Source organism: Hibiscus syriacus, unplaced genomic scaffold (assembly GCF_006381635.1).
Source record: "Hibiscus syriacus cultivar Baekdansim isolate YM2019G1 unplaced genomic scaffold, ASM638163v2 tig00015498_pilon, whole genome shotgun sequence".
NCBI classification, from domain to species: domain Eukaryota; kingdom Viridiplantae; phylum Streptophyta; class Magnoliopsida; order Malvales; family Malvaceae; genus Hibiscus; species Hibiscus syriacus.
This window is the reverse complement of record NW_024062367.1, coordinates 493,348-504,512: the sequence shown is the minus strand read 5'-3', so window position 1 is coordinate 504,512 and position 11,165 is coordinate 493,348. Positions and strand designations below refer to the sequence as shown.

Sequence of the window (11,165 nt, the reverse complement as noted above, 5' to 3'; positions counted from 1 at the left end):
TTGTTCTGATTTAGCTCATGCTGTTAGTCAAGTTTGTAAGTACAGGTCTAAACCTGGTAAGCAACATTGGGAAGCAGTCAAGTGGATCTTTCGGTATTTAAAGGGTATTGTGGGACATGGAATTGTTTTTGGTAGTCAGCGGGATAATCCTTTGGTTGTAGGATATGTGGATTCAGATTATGCAGGTGACTTGGATAATAGAAGATCTACGACAGGGTATGTCTTTACTCTTGGTGGACAACCTATTTATTGGAAGTCTACTGTTCAATCTGTTGTGGCACTATCTACAATTGAAGCTGAATACATGGCAGCGGTTGAAGCTGCAAAAGATGCTTTATGGCTTACTAGTCTAGTGAAGGAGTTGGGTGTTCAGCAAGGTGGAGTTCAGTTGCTTTGCGACAATCAAAGTACTATTCACTTGGCTAAGAATCAGGTATATCGCGCTAGAACAAAGCATATTGATGTATGTTTTCACAAGATCAGAGAGTTGGTTGCATCTGGAGAGATTTTGTTTCAGAAGGTACATACTGATGAGAATGCCGCTGATATGTTCACCAAGCCAGTTACGACAGACAAGTTCAAGCATTGCTTGGACTTGTTGAATGTTTCAAGTTGTTAAAGAAGTAAGGTAACTCAACCCACATTGAATGTCTCCTAAGGGGCAAGATATTCGCCAAGGTGGAAATTTGTTAGGTATGGCTCAAATTGAAAGAGCGTCGCATATAAAACATGTAACTTTTTAGATCCATTAACTCTGTTCGCTCTCGAAATTGAGTTCCAGTTTTCTTTCGTCTTTTCTTTTCATTGAACAAAAGAAGAGGAAGAACACAAACAGACACATGACTGCATCCGAGTGAAGTTCACATAGTGATCAATTTCGATTTTAGCAACTGAAAGAAACTAAAAAAATTGGTGTTGTGATAGAAAATAAATGAGTATCTAAAACTGAAGACATTCGTATTACCGAGACGAAGCTTGAGAAAGCCGAGGAGCATCTTCGTTTTCAGGATCTTGAGGTTATGCAAATTAAGTCCAAAACATATCTTAATCAGATAAGGGATCACAGATAACATGGAAGAATTAAATTCGAGAGAGAGGACTATAAATAATCAGTAGGTGAGGGAACATCGGAAGGACAAGGCGAGGAAGCTTCTCGAAAATGAAAACCAATCAGCAGACTGCAGTCCATAATTCTCTCCTGTTCAAGAAAGTCACAATCTCGGTCGACTTGCCTACATGAAAATCACCCAAAACATTCATATATTTTAACCGAACTCAAAAGTTGTGCAAATGAAGATGATGATTGTACTAGAAAGAGGTTACCAGAGAAGATAATCACCTGCAAAACTCTTGGAACCATAGTTTCTGCAACCGAAATATATAATTGAGATCAAGTTCCTTGAGAGTTGTTGTCGGATCAACTTTGGGTTCAGGTTTACAGGTTGTGCGACCATGTGAAGAGCCTTTCAAGTCAAAACGCCTACGAATGTCATAGTGAGTGCAGAATAGATTCTCCATTATAACAAAGCGTACCTGACTCATTAAATTTCAAATGAAGAAAGTATGAGATTGATTTCTGAAATCGTACGAATTCGAATCGTGTTCATGTTTGATGTCCGAAATTGTGTAACATGAACGTTACCTTTTTCTGCGTAGACCCAGCAAGTTGTTTCACACAATGAAGACCATAAAATTTGGTGACTAGAGTGTTCGGGAACAACCGGACATGATTATAATAGGCCGGGAGCATCCTTATGAGAACCTGCAATATTAGTCATCAAGAATGAGTAGTGCCTTTAACAGTGCTTGCTACATAAAGATATGATCAGTAGACTTACCTTTCCTTCGGCCTTTTTCATCGTCTTTATCATGTATCTGTCATCGTTGTTCAAGTAAAAGAACATTCCACTTTTTCCGGGGGATAATAGTTCCCGGAGGGCATCGTCCCGCATATTGAAAGCATGTAATCTGCTGCATCCACGTTGAACAATTTCCTAAGGGTCCTGGAAATGTAAAGACGATGCATGTCATGAAATACTATCATAATTTAACAAAACACACGACCTGCCACTCGCTGCGAGAGACTCCACTGCTCACGACGTCGCTGGTCATCAATGTTTCCAAATGGTTCTGTAATGAAGGAGATGGTCTGTTTCTAACCTGAATACAAGCGGACAGTAATCCTTCCACTTGAAATCACAAGATTGATGCGGTGGAGTGTGCTTTGATCCTTCAGGTGGAAATTTGGTCCATACTTTTTCTTTCGGGTCAAAAGCCGAAGGCTTTAGATCAAGGGATATAGCTGGACCAGGCCTTCCAACAGAATGTCTGCAATGTAACCAGAGAACCAATGCATACATGATTAGTTCATAAGCTCCATACAATGCAACATTAAGGTTTAAGATAAGATTCAATGTCAAACTAAATACAGATAAAAAATCACTACCTGATACCTAGTTGCAAATTGAGTATTAGACCGTAATTCTTATGGCCTTCCAATATCGTTTGGACTTGCTTCTTCACTGTCTTCTTAAACTGTGGCCTAAACATTCTTGTATTTGAATTTTCAGGAAGAGCTCTCACTGCTCTATCTTCAACCTATCCTTCACTTGCAGGCAAAACATCATATACAACTACGGCTATGTAGCTTTGACAATCTCCTTTCCTTCCCTTCTTTCTTTACAGCCATTGCATACCAATTTCGTATCTTCTGTGATGGCAAGATGGACACTTTCTCACCGGGACATATAGTGCAGTCTTTCAAATCCTCTAATAACACTCGCTGAGGATCCCAATCGAGATTATCGGTTAGTGAACCGGACGGATAGTAAGTTCCGTTTGATCCTTACCATCTTACACCAAACGCCAACATAACGGCTCCCATCAGGCCATCTAAAAGTCCCATTTCCTTTAGGGAAACCATCTTCCCAAGAACCATCATATCTGTTCCCATTGCTCCAAACCATTGTTCCATTGCCATTCATCATTCCGTTCTTCCATTCACCAACGTAATGGTTCCCATTCTTCCATAGGTGCTTCCCGTTTCCGTCTTGCGATCCGCCGCACCATTCGCCTTCATAGCGATCCCCGTTGGCATAACTGTGAATACCTTCTCATTGTTTTAAGTTCATAACCCAAGACCTTTGTAAGTATCTCCAGAAAAACCGGAATCATTCCATTGCCATCCATGTAACCACTCTTGAACTCGCCTTCATAGGTAGCTCCTGAAGACCAACAGAACTTGCCATTCCCCATCATTTTCCCTCTAAACCATTCACCAACGTACATGCATCCATCAGGCCATAAATACTTCCCATCCCCATGAGGCAAATTACCACTCCATTGGCCTATATAAAATTCACCTTTTGGAAGGGCCTTTTCGACATGGCATACTTCACCGGGGATCGGTTCTTCGTCGTCAACATGAGCTACTGACATAGCTGTAAATATGCTGATTGCTTTCTTCTTTGCAGCAACTTGTGATTTCTTTAGTATACTTTCCAAGGCCTTTCTAAAGCCAAGCTTTTTGCTCATTTGTTCATTCTATGTATGAAACAAATAAAATTTTCTAGCTTTTTTTATCAGTTCCTATTGCCTTTCTTTAACCACTAATAAACCCAATGATAAAAAGGATTATATCCATCTCAGGTCTTTCTGTATTTCTATTGCATCAATATGGGAACTTTCAGGAAGACCCTGAAGAGAAAAAAATTGGAGGGAAATGAAATAATCTAAATAAACAAAAAGCAACAAAAAAATCCAATCTGTTTTGGATGGTCAAGTTGGTTTTAAGAAATGGGTATTTTTCAAATAATGAAGTAAAATTACAAAGAAAAGGGAGCTGCTAGAATGAGGAGGATTGGGTTGCTTTTTTTTCTCTCCCTTTTTTCTATTAGTTTCTGGGTAATTTTTCTTTTTCTCTCTTTGGTTTCTTTGGTTGGAATAGATGGGGGGAAATTCGTATGATTTCCAGATTTAGCTCCTAAATTTTCTAGGAAACCAAACAATTGGAGGGGGATAATAAATGGCTACACGGTGAACTGATGAACGTGATTGCCATTTTAGACTGTATGAAATTCACTAATTTAGTTCATCAAGTCTTAATCATGCTTTTCTCTCTTTATGTTGTCTAAATTGTAAATTAATTAATGATCTATCTTCTTTGTTATTAACCAAAAGACAAATTCTTCTTAGAGAAAAAAATACATTCTAAAGTTAAAACGGTCAGTTTTGCTTCAAATATATACATAAAAAATATCAACTTATGAAACCTATGATGATCGTGTGAAGTTGCATAATAATATGATTGCGAGTGTGAGAGGTGAAAAAATTTAATTTTGAAAAAGTTTAATTTTTTCTTAATTTGATTCAACATTAAGAAATTTGATTAATCCAATTCGTAATTTTATAAACTCGACTAAAAAATTTAAATAATAACATTCATATATTTATAGATAATATTATCTATAATAATATTTAACTCGAATCCAAATAATAATATATATTTATAGATAATATTATCTATAATAATATTTAACTCGAATCCAAATAATAATATTCATATATTTATAGATAATATTTATCTATAATAATATTTAACTCGAATCCAAATAATAACATTCAGATTCAACGCGATTAGAGCACATGCCAATAGCAGCAACACTGCTTCTACTACAAAACAGCATGTCAGCTTGAACAGCACAAGTAGTTCAATACTTTGTTTTAAAAGCCAAGATATCACATAGCTTGATCTAATTCTGGGAAAGCTCAAATGCATGTTTTATATAGAAATCGAATGCGTAAAAAACCAGAGCATCTACGATGGCGTCCGAGCATAGCAGTTTAATCATAGGCCACCAAGAGATCAGGGCCTCTGCCAAACACATTCCTCTTGAAGTAAGCATCCACAGAGTTCTTAACCCGATAATCGAGCATAAATATGGTAAGGAAGAGCATGAAAACAATAAGGAAGAACACCCAAGACGCAACCAATGCGAATTTGTACATTCTTTCCCTAGCATTAGGAGTGGATCTTTTGTCCTTGAGCCTGAAATGCATGTCCTGAAACCGATTAATAACACTTCTTTCATTGTTGCAGGTTTCCAGATCATACCAATCATAAGCCTCAGATGGTATTCCAAGCTTGTATTGGGGGCTAGTATAAAATCTTTGCGCAAGATTTCCTTTGGTGAATGATGTTAAGACTTGTCCTCCTCGGAAAATTTGTTGATCTGCCTTGGGAACTCTGATATTGTTGAGGGATTGAAATTGCAGCCTATACCAATAGAAGAAGTCAATTAGTAAGTGACAGATGTTCTTAACGGTCTTGGATGCTTTTGTCTAGTCAGATTGCATTCCACGCACTGCTTTCAGTGGTTTAACCTATGTTTCATATCGGATTGAGGAACATAGTATAGTATAAAGAAGAACAACATCTTTATAACGAGAAGTTGATGGTTTTAATGAGTGTTGGCTAAGTTTGCAGGTTTGAATACGGGTGGCAAATACAACTGCAAGCACAATAACCATCCTACACATCTATGTTACTCACACTCGTGGCGTTGGACAGAGATATGTGCATGACATGGGTGTGCTTATCCTTTTTTCTAAATTCTTTCCAATGGATTGTGCCCTATACCATGCCTAAGTATCTCTCAGACAGGATCATATTCAAGATATGAACATGAAGCAAGAAATTAGATAAACAACGGTCACTGCGAACTTGGTACAATAGGACAATTTTCTTCCTTAAAACTGCTTAAAAATAACCGACATCACACTGAAAATTGTATGACTTCATATAATCATCAACCGTTTGAAAGGCAGTGAATCGTCCAATTAATACTATTACTATTACTATTACTGGATCTTTATTTCTGGTCCTAGTAAATGTATTATTAACATAAAATGACAGGAATAACAAGGTTTGAATTCACCTACTTACGTATTCCAGCAGCAAATTCTTATCCATCATAGATTCATATATAACAATAAAACAAACACAAAAGCCCAAATGACTAGCTTACTCAGCACTTACCTCGTAGTCGCAGAGTAAATGCTTGCAGGGCAAGAAGAACTGATTTCATTCTCTTTTGGAATGATGGGTCAATAAGGTTGCCATCACTATCAAACTTAGCTGGAGACTGATATGCATTCAAGAAAAACTCTTTGTTGATAAAATGAAGATCAAGACGAACCCCAATTTGGCGATAATGATACTGTGCCCGCGCACCACCTAAACTTCCAGCAACAGTTACGATGGCAGCAGCTTTATCAGCCCCAACATTTGGTGGTCGAGAAGCCCAGTCCATGCATTCTTCAGGAGTGCTGGTAAAGTGCAGAAAATAATATAGTTAATGGCGATCAAGAGATCCGACTAAACTGTTCACGGTATTCAAAACTCGACCTTTACATTGTAGACCTTACACATGAGAAAGTACCCAACTCATTCAAGTAGCATTCTTTCAACTTGCAGTGCGAAATGGTTTTGAACTACATGGAGACCTCAAAAGGCTTATGTTTAATCAAAATTCTTCACACGAAAGAATTTGAAAGAAACGAATCCAAATCTAGGCTGTCTATTCTACCATTTGAATATTTAATGCTTTGAGTTTCTCTTCTTAAGATGCATCATAATTATACTGTTAATACTTGTGCAAATGCAAGAAATACTAAAACATTCACTCTTTACTTACATCTTCAGCTAAAGAGTTTTAAACTGTTACTCATCAAATTCATATACCAACAATCACCCCAACCTCACAATTCCTTCCACGTGGTCGAAATTAAGACTTTTTTCTCTTTAAACGGAAACTTGAACTTAGATGAAATGTCGAATTGTTTTGATTTACAAAAAGTGCATAGAAAAGTGGAGACGTGACTGATTACAGGTATAGCGTGGTATAAGTTACAGAAATAATAAAGAAACGAGCTCCCAAAAAACCATTGTAGCCAAGAAATAAAATACAATGCAAGGAGAATGCTTTGAGGTAATACCAGTAACAGAGTAGTTGTACTCTGGGGAAGCAAAGAGGAAGCTATCAGCGGCCAAAATCCTCTGCCTGAAAGCCTCAACAACCGGCGGATACTTGCCATCAACCTCGAGATCAGGGTTGAGCATAGGAAGTGATGAGATCTCAACGAAATCAATCTCAATCCCATCAATTTCCTGCTTAGTTATCTCCATAGCTGAAACAAAACAGGACCCAAATCAATATTTCCCAGAAACAAAAACAAGAACATTCCTTTAGACGTCAGTTTGCATGGACATTACCGTAACGAATTAAGGCTCTGTTGTAAGAGCCTTTCCTCAAAGACCCACAAAGGGCAGCCACTTTGATCACCGGTTTTACTGCTGCCATGGATTCCATCGCTCTCTATTTTTGAAACTTTCCAGACCTCTGGTCGGCTTTACCGAGTGACTTAATAATTGTGTATGGCTTGTATATATAGAGTTGATCTGGTAGCTGGCGAGATTTATGACCGTCCGATTAAAATAATTGAATGCAGCTAGCTGGTGATGTTTATGACCGTCCGATTAAAATAATTGAATGTAGCTAGCTGGTGATGTTTATGACCGTCCGATTAAAATAATTGAATGGGTGGTAGGAGACAAGACATAATGGGCATTGAAGAATTAGACCCCATCAGGGTACGATTGAACTAAAATGTGTATCACGTGATAAAATTAGCGATAGCTAATCAGATACATAAATGATGAATCCATTTAATCACACTAAAAAGAAAAGGTTGTTTTCTAAAGATTTTATATTCAAATAATTATAACATCAAATGATGAATGATTTTTAAGTAAATTTTTATTTTTTACTAAATTTTCGAAAATAATATATTGGTAATTAACATTATCAATTTATAATACTAACATTATAAATTTGTAATAAAATGATTATTCTACCGTTATCTCTGTTAAATTAATAAAGTGATGGCATTAATAAATAAATAAATATTTAATTTTACCCCTAAACTATTGTTAAAATATCATATATACTTGTCATAACCATTTTTTAGGTGAAACAATTAAATATTATTTTTAAAAACAATTATGACTTTAATTTGGAAAGATTGGGTGATTTTGAATTGATTTGAATAAAATTGAAAAGAGTCGCCATCGACCTTTAGGTTAGGTAGGTCGAATACCTAAAAACGTCTTTTAAAACAATTTTAAAAAAATCATTTTATAAGACAAAATTTGGTATGCGTCACCAAAGATTCGATTAAATGGATTCGGGAATCGGTTACGTGTAGGGAAGGATTAACACTCCACAACGCCCAAAAACTGGTACCGTGTCGCTTACACATTGTCGTAATGTAGAAATTACAAATCAAATATAAAATTAAGATGTGATCCTTTTATCGAACATTTATTAATTTGCTTCGAATTAACTATTTAAAGAAAATCCTTTAACTCGATAAAAAATCTTGAAATTAGCAATCCTCCGTCGGGAAAACTATTTCAACTATTTTTCATTGTTAAAGATATTCTATCTTTGATTATGAAAAACAATATGACCGAATATAACCATAAAACGATGTTACATAAAAATAAATTGATTAACTAAAAACGTGAATTGAATACAAAATGCAAATTTTGAAATTTACATTTACATAAAATAAATAAATTACTATTTAAAAAACACATTGCATCATTTGCACAAATTAATTAGTAAATATATTTAACTTGTTGCAAGTTCCTATCTCGTTAAAATGCCGTATCGGATCGTACCACTTCGATCAAGTGGTACTTTCCACACCCATTCTACGCATACGTGCTCTTAAAAGTATTTGGATATATTTAAATAAAGAAAATGGAAATAAATAATAGAAATATGTGAAATAAATATTTACAACAAATAAAATTAAGCATATTTAATTACATATGGTACAAATAAATACATAACATGAAAAATGTACATACATAGGGGATTAAAAGAATGTTACAACCCAAATATAATGGTCAAAAAGTAAGTATTTATAATTACAATGACTAACATGGTAATAACAAATTAAAGGGCTAAAACAGAAAAATAGAAAATTAAAAGACTAAATGGCAAAAACAGAAACGTAGGGACTAAAATAGTAATTGAACCGAATGCAAACTAGTGACTAAAATAAACAGATTTACAAATCTTAGAGTCAAATTTGAACATCAGCCAAAATATACAACATACAAAATCAGTGACTAAAATGAAACTAATACAAACATTGTGGCCAAAGTAAAATATGAGTATAATAATATAACATGGGTTAAAATGTAAACATGCAAACATGGCAACCATAACGCCAATAAAATAAAATAACTAAGCTTATAGGCAAGTGACTAAACTGTGTAAATTGAAACTACAGTATCAGAAACATAAATAGAGAAACTAGATTAATCAATGGCTACAATAAAACAGAACAAATCAGTGGTCAATTTTAGAATAAACAGAAACTTAAAGATTCATACAGTAATTATACCAAATACCAAACAGTGACTAAAATATAAGAAACATAAATATCATGGCCAAATTCTAACATTCACAAGAAATAAACAACACATAACCAATGACTAAATTGAATAATTATAAATACTATGGCCAACGTTCAACATTAATAATAATAAAACAAAACAAGTACCAGACCAAAATACCAATATTGAAACATTAAGGCTCGAAATAAAATAAATATAATTTTATTTAATGACTAAACCGTGAGGTTACAAAGAAAGGACTAAAAGTGGGATTATCCCTTAATATGAAAACACGGAAACCCCTTTGGCTTAAACGACGCCGTTCTGGTCCGCGTATAAATGACCAAAATCAGGCCAAAATTCGGTCTATGCCTCATTTCTTTCATTGCTTAAAAACAGAGAGAGGGAGAGAGAGAAAACTCTCTCAACCTTCTCAACGGAGAAGAGATTTGTCCACCGCCGGCTACGCCCGCGGCGGCGAACGGTGGCCAGAGATGGAGAAAACCCTCCAAAACCTTCCTCTCTTCACTCTCCACCTAGATCCCCAACTATCTCTACCTAAAGGTAACCCTAGCTCTCTAAATCTGAGAGTTTTACCTTCGAAAGCTTTGACAACCGACGACCGTCGGGCTTCTCGACCTCCAAACCGTGGTGAGATCCTCTCCTCTTCTCTCTTTTCTTTTCTTTTTTTTTTTATTTTGGGTTCGAAACTCTCTGGATTTTTTATTTCCTACCCCCCGAATCCTTCTCCCCTCGCATGCTATTTTTTGCTTCATTTATCCTTGATTTTTGGTAGGAATAATGATATCTATGTATAGGGGACAATTTTCCCGATTTATCGGGATTTTAGGTATTATTTTAATGGGTTTTGGATTTGATTTAATTTGTGACTGATTTGGGTGATATTTTGCATTGTGGATGACACTGGCGACGTGGGAACGGCGGCTGGACCATCGGAGTGGGTCGGAACAGTAACGGCGGCGTGGCATCCTTTCCTCTGTTGGGGCGCGGCGAGGGGAAGCTGGAATGTCAAGCGGCGGCAGCTGGGAGACCAAACGGCGGCTGAGCTAGGTTAACTGCATTTAGGGTTTAAAAACCCTAAATGCAATATGGGATTGGTATTGGGCCTGAACCGGGTCTGGGCTCCAAGTCTTGTAATCTGGGGTCGGGCTTGGTATCTGATGGGCTTCGGTTTGAGCCTGCAAAATTTGTAATATATTAAGAACAATAAATAAGCATAATAATATAATATAATAATAATAATATAATAATAATAATTATAATTACAATTAGATAGAAAAGACCCGGACAAAAACGGGTGTCTACAGCTGCCCCTCTTTGCACATTCTTGTGTTAACAAGAAGGGCAAAGACGACAAGACATCACGTTTTTGTCTGGTTCTCTCCCTTTTAACTTAGAAATTGGATAATGTTGGTTGTTGGGGACGACACTGCTCATACATGATGAAGAGTTCTGGTCGTCTAAAGGAAGGGCGATAACACGGTTCCTACGTGATGAGGACGGCTGGTTATCTATGGTTGACACGGCTCCTACGTGATGAAGAGATCTGGTCGGGGAATGACACGGCTCATACGTGATGAAGAGTTCTGGCCATCTAAAGGTGATAACACGGTTCCTACGTGATGAGGACGGCTGGTTATCTATGGTTGACACGGCTCCTACGTGATGAGGAGAT

The 11,165-nt window shown here is 36.4% G+C and overlaps 2 pseudogenes; both read right to left on the bottom strand.

Annotated features, from left to right (window-relative positions):
* Positions 1 to 1,099: 1,099 nt before the first annotated feature.
* On the bottom strand, positions 1,100 to 3,624 carry LOC120207930 (annotated as a pseudogene).
* A 1,070-nt stretch (positions 3,625 to 4,694) lies between these two features.
* LOC120207985 lies at positions 4,695 to 7,404 on the bottom strand (annotated as a pseudogene).
* Positions 7,405 to 11,165: the final 3,761 nt, after the last annotated feature.